Raw genomic sequence first — 11,385 nt, forward strand, 5'->3', positions numbered from 1 at the left:
TCATATTCACTATCTATCCATGTTCATCCATCCCATTTCATAATTTCAAGAACAAACCCTATCTCACCTTGAAAATTTCTTGAAAAAACAAACAGAGCATCCTCTCCATTTTTACAAACCTACATCATTTCTCATCACTCCCATACAGTTAGAAGACTCTGAAGGAAGAAGCAATGAATACTACAGGAAGGAAGAATGTTGCTACAAGAAGGAAGAATGGAAAAAAATGTGCTAAAACCCAAAATGACAGTGCCTAAGAGAGACCTAATCAAAACAAAGAACTCCAAGGCCATTAGGAAATCATATAGGCCACAAGAGAGAAGAATAAGGCAACAAAAGGGAAATGAGGCATCCACCATCAAAATAGAACTCGAACTGTAGTGATGAAAAGAGGATTTCCAAGATGTCTCTAATCTCTTTCTAGTTTTTGTCCAAGGCCTAAAATATGTTATAAAAATGAGAGAAAGGCATGGGAGTCAAGTTGAGGGTCTGTCCTAGGTTCAGACTATCACTTATGCTAAAAAAGGGTTTCCTGTAGTTTTAACATGGTTTCATGCAGGCTTCCTATAGTTTTGATAGGAATCACTATATGATGTCCTAGTTCTCATCTAAAGGCATTTTGAAGATGTTATAGGTGTCCAAATGGTGGAACAAGGTAGCAGAAGGTTGATAAGGATGTGGAAGACCTTGCCAAACTAAAAAATATTCAAGAACCCATCTTGAATAAGGGGAAGAAAGCAAGCTAATGGTCTCAAGAAAGAGTGATTTTTCTGTGCACAAATAGAATTTTGGGTTTGTCCTTGCAAAACTTACAGCCAAGATTCTAAAGAGAAAGGACTGAGGGGTGCCCAAGAGAGATGCCACCAGGGCCATGAATGAGGCACAATGAGGTCACTAAGTTTCTCAAAGGATGAGCAACACTTTTAGCAGGGGGTATGATGGGCCTCTAAATTAGACATAAATTAATGTCCATGACTCTAAATCAAACATAAATTAAGGCTCATCTAACCATCCTTCATCATATTAAACCTCTATTTTTGCATTAGACAATGTGTTTTTAACTTTAATATGTTCATTAGGAAGGTTTATGAATAATTGCATATTTGTGCCTAATATTATTATTTTTGTGGAATATTATGAGAATATTGGGCAGATTATGAAGCTTTGGAGGAGGAGATAATTTAGGGATTTCTCCCTACTACAGGAGGATCAATATTAAATAATAAATCAACAAGATATTATGGAATTATGGCACAGATTGTGGGACTCCAATGATTGAGAAAATCTAGGAATGTGTTCCCTGCCATTTTATACAAATTCCTAGTATTGGGAACCAGATCCACTGATCAAGGGATTTTGGTGGGGAAAGCTTCCTCCTTTCATGGGGAATGATTACTAATCATTTTGTATAAGTACCAAGTCTAATTTTCCTCTAAATATATATTTTAATTAGTGTTCATGTGGAGAGAACTCGTATTTTTGCAGCTCCATTGTATTTTCTTGCAGGGATGTAATTGTATTGATCAAAATAATGAAGATTGGTGTCATGTTCAGCTTCTAAATCTTGTTCTCCTCCATAGGTCTCTGAGTTTCCTTGGTCTTGGCCATCCTAGGAGCCCCAAAGCCCTTTTGTATCATTTTCCTTCCTTCTTTTCACTTCTTATTCACATGCATCTCTTGTTTTTATTTCTTTCTATTTCTACATTTAGTATTAATGATTTATTGTTGTATGATTGGGTTAAATGGTTGATGAAAGTTATTTTGTGGGATCAAAAGCATCATTTCATCCTTGGAAAATCTTTGGAAGGTCATAGTAATCATTGAGCTACTTGGATTAGCTTTCTTATTCCCAAATCTAGATTTCTCGAACTCCTTTGTGGCAAAGAACAATAAATTTATGCTAATTTTTTGAGCATGTTAACGAGCTTAAATTGAGGTGGTTCCACCTAAATTAGATCAAAAAAAATTCTAGTTCATAACAAAAATTACCCCATTGCATTTTCACTTGATTAGGTTAGGAATTTTATAGATTTACTAGCTCACTAGTTCTCGAATTTCTAGATTTTCGACTAGTAATTTTCTGCTATTTTTTAGCATGGGTTAACAGAGGTCTTTTTTAGTGATTCCACTTGGAATGGGGACCTAAGAAATCCTAGTCAATAAAAAATTATGTCCCATCCAATTTGGATTTGATTTTCTTGGTCATTCGATGAATTATAATTTCATATAGTAAATCTGTAACATCATGTAGTAAATGAGCAAATCTTATAGGAGAACTAGTACATCCTGTAGGAAATCCTGTAGCGGCCTGTTTTGAGCCCGAATTGAGAGAAATCATCATTGAAGCTAGGATTAGGCCCCTACTTGACCTCCAAGCCATAAAAATCATCGTACCCCTCTTCCTCCATACCTGTCTACCCCTGCCAAAGAACAAGTGAGGATTAGCATTTGCATTTATAAAACAAAAAGATTATAAAAAGAGTTATTTTATATTCACACATGCACATAGCAATTAATACTCCCTAAATCAGACTCTATGCTCAATTAGTCTAAATCATCACCTATGATAAATAGGGTTAATTTAGGTTTATTTCACATTTAGTTCATGATCTTTATGCAATTAGAATGTTTCTTTCTTTGTACTTTATTTCTTACAATAGGCTAAGGTTTCCATTTCAAGCATTTTGTTTTCTGCAATTAGTTTAGGATTTGGTTTCAGTAAATGCACTCCATTACATCATGACAGCAAAGGAAGGACACATTGTATACTACACATAGAGTGTTGATACCTCTTAAGTTTGTACGAACCCCATGTTGATAATTAAAGTTGGTAGCCTTGGGAGTTGCAGCATTCTTGTTGCAATATCGAGGCTCATTAGGAGGAGCACAATGCAGAGCTTCAGGATGTTGTGGAGAAACCACATACATAGGAGCGGACAAGAGGTCGAGTGGAGGCACCCACTCAACCAGAATCTTGTATAGAGGGGAGGAGATAAGCATCTTGTAATGTGCGATGAAATGACTGGGACTTACACATCCCTGTTGTGCTATGGGCATATCGAACCACATGCAAAAAGTTGACCAGCCAGACACCTTTTCGGTTAGTCTATGGCAAGGAGGCCGTTATGCGTATGGAATATATTGTGCCTAGTCTGCAGATAGCAGTAATCACCGGTATGGCAGACTGTGAGGCTTTGGAGGAAAGGTTGATGCAGCTCGAAGAACTGGAAGAGGAACGGTTTTTGGCTAGATTCCATTAACAAGTACATAAACAACGCAAAAAAGTGTGGCATGATCATCATATCAAGGTGCGCACTTTCAAGGAGAATGATCTAGTATTGTTATATGACAGTAAATTCGAGAAATTCCCTGGAAAACTCTGAATGCATTGGCTGGGACCCTATGTCGTCAAAGAAGTTACCGACGGGGGCGCGGTTCAGCTTGCCAAACTCAATGGAGACCCCTTCCCGAGCCGAGTGAATGGCAGTCGCCTGAAGCTCTATACGTGTGGGTTGGCCGCCTAACTAACGACTCGAGGGATAGTCTCACCACTCCAGCTAGTTGAAGGAGATCACGGGACGGTAAAGCAGTCTAGGAGAAAGAGGCATGAGTGCCAGGATACACGTCAATCGGGCTCATCATCAAGATCGCGTTCGCGCGGTCAGAAGCACGCTGCTGCATAGCTCCAAGCAAAGGTGACCATTCATGTCACTATTCACAACAAGATGTTTGCAGTATGGTGAAAGGGAGCGGGCGACGAGCAATTAAGAGGAGGAGTACGAGCTAGACATGGCACAAGCTGCCACAGAATTTCCACGGGGACGCTGGAACAGCTGGGAATCAGGGAATTTGAAATCCGAATCGCTTATAAATCACTGAGGGGCATCCACCGGGCGAACTACACTTCCGAAAAGCGTACACTAAGTACTGATATGGAGTTGGTTTGTATCTCTGCACAAGGAATAAGCCCGAAGGTGGTGATATGGCCGATGGAGTAGCAGGACTATCTAAGGAGCATGGTGTTGATAGCCACAGGCGTTTCGCAGCCTGCTGCCTCGATAGTAGGAGATGCACTGAAAAAAGGGAGACACGAAATAGAATTGGTCCAGTTGCCATCGCCCTACCCGTGGGCAGGTCAGTAAACCACAACAATTCAGCACAAGAATGGAAAAACAGAGACCAAGGGTGGAACCGAAGTTACTAAGGTGTCTCTGAAAGACCTTAAGGAATGGGATCTCACAGACAACAACAACAGTCTTGCAAAATTGCAACACAAGCTGCAGCAGACAGGGCGAAGAGCGAATACGAAGGTTGAAAGTGGTTGTGGTGGTACAAGGAGGTCCCGTACGCAGCTCCCTCGCTCGAGCTAAAATCCGATGACGGGGTGTTTTGTGTTAATTGAGCAGAGCAGAATGAGCATCATTGGTCGCAAGAAGTGGTAAAAAAACTGAAGTAGGAACCAGACGAAGCGTTGTAGGAGATAACAAAGAAGCAGAAGGACAACAAGTGTCACTCAGAGGGAGGTGAACCATGAAGCCACAACAGCACGTCTCGTTGCACCAATGAGTGACTCAGGACAAGTCATGATAATTGTGTTGGGGGACTTTTGGGTAGCGGAGGTCCTGCGTAACAATTTTGGGTATGATAGCTTAGAAATTAGGATAAAAATATTGTAAACCTCCGAAATATGCGGAGCGCGAAATGTAAAAGACCAAGTCAAAGGGTTGTTCGCCGCGAAAATAATATAAAATAATAGGAAGCAATTCGGTCTACGGACCTTAGATAGGTATAAATAGAGCGCGACTCTATAACGGAAAGGTAGTTATTTTTTGGCATGATCTTGGAGCTAAAATGTAATGGGGTGTTAGAAGCAGTCTGAAAGTGTCTGTAAGTTTGAATCGAGGGTTTGGGTCGGTGATAGAGGCTCTGCAGCTGTGTGCGCAAGGGCCTGGAAGAGTCTGCAACTGTGTGCATGGACCCCTGCAGCTGAGTGCGCAGGACGGATCGGGATCTAACTGGTGATAAGTGGAAATAAAGATAAGTTCATTCTGATAATTTTTTGTGATCTCTGAATTATCGCGAATCTGGCATATTGTATAGTTAATAAGACTGTTTTGATTTATGCGCATTGCTTATTGAATACTTGTTAATCTGGATTTAATCTTAATATGTGAACTGAATAAATGTGATAAGTATTTTCTTAAAGACCACTCTAAAATAGATCCGAGTTTCAATACTTCCTCCACTAAATTAGATCGGTAGACTGTGTGAGGTATTCAGGATCCGCACGAATACAATGCAGCGCAAAGCTGTAGAACGGAGCGTGAAACCTCCAAATCACATCTAGACATCCCAAGGGTGCAGAAACCTAGTTCCAGCACCCTCCCCTTGTTGGAAATGATACTGAGAGGGGGGGGGGGGGTGAATCAGTATTATCAGATCAGTAAAACCTTTCCAATTTCATACTCAGAAACATATACGCTACTTCAAATAAGTGAACCCGCGTGTACATGCTACTATGTCTAATGCAACTCGCGTATATCCAGAGATCTTATGATTCAGTTAGCTTAATCTTCAGTAAATGCATCAAAACATTATTAAGCATATTTAACAGTAAACAGGTGCAGTATAACAGAACAGAACATCACACAAGACACACACTGCTTGTTCACACTTGCCTAATGATCTTCTCCTTATATAGCCTTAGGCCCTTTACAATACCACGGTCCAAAACCATAGTAACCCAATACCATCAGCTTCAAAACTAGGGATCAACACGTTCGTCGAGACATCAAGGTCCAAAACCATAGGCACAACTTCCAAGGAATAACCGCTGTGGACCAAAGATAAGTTTTCCACATACACGCGCTTTTACTGAAGCCAACCAGCGTGTACACGTGACTTGGTATATAGCGAACCTGCGTATACGCGACTTGGTATATAGTGAACCTGCTTGTATACGCGACTTGGGCTTAACGAACCTGCGTGTATGAACATTCTTGGCATGTTGTACTAAGATCTGTCCTCTGATTAAGTTGCCATCACCTGTACCAACCTCTGAGCACCTGTACCAACCTCTGAGTGAGTTGCCATCAAGGACAACACTTGAATCATAATGCCAACAATCTCCCCCTTTGGACTTGATGGCAACCACCACACCAAGTCACTCTCCCCCTTTGACATCAAGGGCAAAGGACAGACCAAGATATTCTCTTCTTTGGTATACCTTTTACTATCCATACTACTGTCCATACTCCCGCTGAGTACATGCTGAAGTTTCTGATTTGGCTCCCCCTTTGTATATGCCAAGTTGTATCAATCCATCCATGCTCCCCCTAAGCAGCTGCAGGTTCTAAGACCAGCCATTCAGATCTGTACCATAAGCATCAACCTGCAATACTATTCCTTTGATCAAACAACAAGATGTATCATTTAGTTTCATCAACAACTTCTAACCATAATGCCAACAATGAATGATTTGAAGTATATGCTCCCCCTGAGTGTGAGCCAACCATGAATGAACCATTTCCTGAGTCTATTCTGCTCCCCCTGAGCCTGAGCCAACCATGACTGAACCTGGGTTTGTTCTGCTGCCCTTTCTTCATATACGCGACTTTGCAGCCTGTAACTCGCGTATATACGCGACTTGTCTTCATTATATCAGCGTATGCAGGATGGAATACTGAATTTCATCACTTTCAGATTCCCCTGTGTCTGTTATGTCAGCTGTCTGAATTATGCCACACCTTTCTGTCTCTGTCTTCTTCAGTTCCTGGAACTGTGATGATGTATGGTCCTCTTGTTTTGAATTTTGAAATCTACTCCTACATTCCCTTGCTTTATGCCCATAGTTGTTGCATGTATAACACCTTACATTTTTCATGTTCCTTCTATTACAATCAATTGCTTTGCGTCCATATGCATTGCAGGCAAAGCAATATCCTTTGAAATACCTGGGATGCGATGATCTTTCTTGAACCATTCTACTTCTACATCTGGCTGCAACATGTCCACGATTATGACATACATAACATTCAACATTATTCAGTGGAGGAAATAATCGTCTATCACGTCCATAGTTAGGAGTAAAGGATCTTCCTTGAGCAATTTCTTTCCTTGGTTGTTCCTTGTTGAGCATTTCAGATTTCTCATTAGAGTTTCTTGCCTCACCTTGTGAACTAGATTCACCTTCAACATATTCATGAAAACCAAGACCAGTTTTGATAGCAGGAGACCTTTGGCTATCAAGAATATCATCCAAGACTTTAGTACTATCTTGAAATCGTAAAAGCTTATCCTTTTCTTCTAATTTACCTTTCAAGATATTTACCTCATCTTGATGTTGTTCTTCCTTTATCAGATACTGATTCCTTAGGTCTTCTTCAGCTTTTCTTCCTTCTTCCACTTGTCGCTTTAGTTTGATCACTTCGTGTTCTTGATCTTCAAGAGCTTCTTTGTTCTGTTCTCTTGATTTTTTAAGATCTTCTTTTAGAGAGAGGATCTTTGATTCAAGCCTTTGAATAGTTATGCTCTGATCCTTTACTACATCCTGCAATTTCTCCCTTACCCTGGTTAATGTCTCCAATTGTTCATTTAATTTGGTAACTTCTTCAGTTTCTGCATTCTTCTTTTCATGTGCCATGAGACTTTTAATATCTTTGCTATTATTGGATGAAGCATTTTTCTTTTCATGTGCCATGAGACTTCTAATATCTTCACTATCATTGAATGGACTTGTAATATGGGTATAATAGCTTCTACCATCTTCTTCAGATATCTTTCCTTTGTTATGAGGGCATTTAGCAGCATAGTGACCAACTCTACCACATAGAAAACATTTGAAAGGTAGCTTACCTTTGAACCGTCCAGTTCCCCGTTCAAGATTCTTGACAAAATTTACCTCATCTTCTTCCTCTGACACTTCGAATGCGGCTTCTGGTGGTACCTCTTGTCGCATTTCAAAAGCAGTTAAGATCCCGTGAAGCTGTGACATGGTGATTTTCTGCACATTCTCCTTTTCTTCTATGGCAGATACTTTAGAATCAAATTTAGCAGACAGAGATCTCAAAACCTTTTCAACTAAGACAACTTCCTCAAATTCTTCACCCAGATCCCTCATACAATTCACAATCTCATCCATACGCAGGAAATAATTAGCTATGCTTTCATTACTATGCATCTTAAGAGTTTCATACCAGATTCTGAGAGTTTGAAGCTTTGCTCTTTTTACCTGATCATCTCCTTCGTAGCTTGTGACGATTTTGTCCCATATTTCCTTAGCTGATTTGAAATGCATGATCTTCATAAATTCTGATTGTGTCAAACTACTCAATAGGACAGTAACAGCTTTGGAATTGAGCTCATATTGCTTTTTCTTTGTTGGATCTGTAGGAGTTGCTGATGGGAATTTGTATCCTCCTTCTACGATTCCCCAAATTTCTGCTCCAAGTGATTGTAGATATGCAGTGGTTCTTATCTTCCAGTGAGTAAAATTGTTCCCGTCAAAGACTGGTGGCCTGATGTGTGCCTCTCTTTCTGGATTAGCCATTCTGATGGATCTTTTCCTTCAAGCGATCAAGCTTCGTCTGAAGGACCGGCTCTGATACCAATTGTTGGAAATAATACTGAGAGGGGGGGGGTGAATCAGTATTATCAGATCAGTAAAACCTTTCCAATTTCATACTCAGAAACATATACGCTACTTCAATTAAGTGAACCCGCGTGTACACGCTACTGTGTCTAATGCAACTCGCATATACCCAGAGATCTTATGATTCAGTAAGCTTAATCTTCAGTAAATGCATCAGAACATTATTAAGCATATTTAACAGTAAACAGGTGCAGTATAACAGAACAGAACATCACACAAGACACACACTGCTTGTTCACACTTGCCTAATGATCTTCTCCTTATATAGCCTTAGGCCCTTTACAATACCACGGTCCAAAACCATAGTAACCCAATACCATCAGCTTCAAAACTAGGGATCAACACGTTCGTCGAGACATCAAGGTCCAAAACCATAGGCACAACTTCCAAGGAATAACCGCCGTGGACCAAAGATAAGTTTTCCACATACACGCGCTTTTACTGAAGCCAACCAGCGTGTACACGCGACTTGGTATATAGCGAACCTACGTATACGCGACTTGGTATATAGTGAACCTACTTGTATACGCGACTTGGGCTTAACGAACCTGCGTGTATGAACTTTCTTGGCATTCTGTACTAAGATCTGTCCTATGATTAAGTTGCCATCACCTGTACCAACCTCTGAGCACCTGTACCAACCTCTGAGTGAGTTGCCATCAAGGACAACACTTGAATCATAATGCCAACACCCCTGCTACCTCGGGTGAGACCTCAGTCTATGCTTCGCGAGCTGTTGCCGAAAGGGCCGGTAGTCGCGGGATTTGCTTGGCTAAAGAATTCTTCTAAACTTGGGTCAGGCCCATATAAGCCAACAAAAAGGAACATTGTTCTTATTCAAAACAATCTTAATAAAACCTTGAGAAGAGCCATGCTCCTATTAATCAATGCCTCTAGGTTGAAAGCTTATTTACTTTAGGATATTAACAATTTCATATTGGACATCCATATCCAACATTAAAACAATCATGCAACAAATCTGCAAGTGGTCTGTAAATTGTCATTGGTATTCCAATAGAAAAGTTCATCACAATAGATCTGATAAAATACTAAAATATTTCATGTGAAGGTTAATTTCCTTTAGATCTTAGATTCTTTAAACATTGGTTTTATATTTAAATGTATGAAATAGCTAGAATTTTGAAAAATGGAGAACACAAAATACATAGACATCATCCACAAAAAAACACAATATTTACCCTAGGAAAATCGTACGAGAGAAAACCTAACTATAAGGCAAGTTCCCTTTGCTTTTTTTTTTCTCTAGTATGGAAATATGCAAATGCAAATAAAGAGGTACTCTCTATTGAGACATGTGACCCATATGGTTGTAATCTCGCCCCCCTCTATTATGCTCTCTAACTTCACACTCCTAGATACTCTGCTCAACTATGGAAGAAATACAATGACATAGAATTGAACTACTTGTCTTAGTAACCTGATATTTAATAGCCATCTAGGGGTAGGTTTTTGTCTTCCTCGAACCTTAATTAGAGTTATCATTTTGGACCTTCTCAAATCTTCTTGAAATTCGATATGTCGATATCCCCATATGCATCAGTAACGGGGGCTGACATGGCATCCTCTTATACCATGGTGGTCAACACAGTATGTCAACTTGCAGGAGGCATGTCTTTTGCATATAAGCTTTGATTGACATGAAATTTGCACCATTGGAAATTCCTTTGAGTGTAGATCATTGTTAATAGGTCCCAACTAAAGCTAGGCAAATTTTGACCCCAAAAAATGTCACTTACTACTTTAAAATGAGTCTATAAAATCCAAACCCCAATTTTCCAAATTCAAACCTATTGTTAAAATGGCCTTGCTAGATTTTTTTTACTCGGAAAAATATAAAAAACATTTTCAAATAATATAATTATCCAATCCAAATCAACTAAACAAAAACAAAAAATTAATAATTAATATTGATCTATATAGACTTTAAATATTTATTGCCATTTTTTTTTGTAGATTGATACTATATTACGTATAATTACATTGTTCACTTAAAAAGAACTAGAACTAAAATCTCAAACAACTTAGACCAAAATCCTCACTCATATGTCCATTGCTAATTAGAATGCTTCACTTCAGCTTATTTATTATTATTTCAATATATAAGTTACATTGAAGATATTTATTGAGTTAAAAATAATTATAGCCACTTGTAATAATTAGCTCACTCCAAATAGATTTATTTTTTTATTACATTCATATAAATTACAATGATGATAAGAGGCATAAATAATAAATATGAATGTTTGGTTGACTCGAGAAGGCTTTGTTTGTTTTTGTTTGTGAAGCACTTATAAGTGATATGAAGTGTAATAGAGGCATTTAATATAGAATTTCTATAAACTTGCAGAGGCAACAATTTCCATGCATATAAATACTCTTTATACCAATTACATGGGTTTTGGATATGCCATTCATGGGGTTTTGGATATGCCATTCATGGGTTTTGGAGATGCAATTCACTTTGAAAATAAGTGATGTTGAAAAGGATAATCTTTGGGAAATTCATTTTGATATCTATGTGGATTCTATTGTGTACAAGCAATCGATGATGCTTAGAAAAATTAATCACTAGGCCATTCATTTAATATTTATTTATGATATGTTTTATAGTTAATTAATAAAAATAATGATTTTATAATAAAATAATAAATAAGTAGTTAATTTTACTATTTGTATAAAAAAATTAATTATTATATAGTTTACGAATTTTAGAG

Source organism: Pinus tabuliformis, chromosome 1_1 (assembly GCF_031772625.1).
Source record: "Pinus tabuliformis cultivar Carrire ecotype Pingquan chromosome 1_1, CPIR1, whole genome shotgun sequence".
NCBI lineage: Eukaryota > Viridiplantae > Streptophyta > Pinopsida > Pinales > Pinaceae > Pinus > Pinus tabuliformis.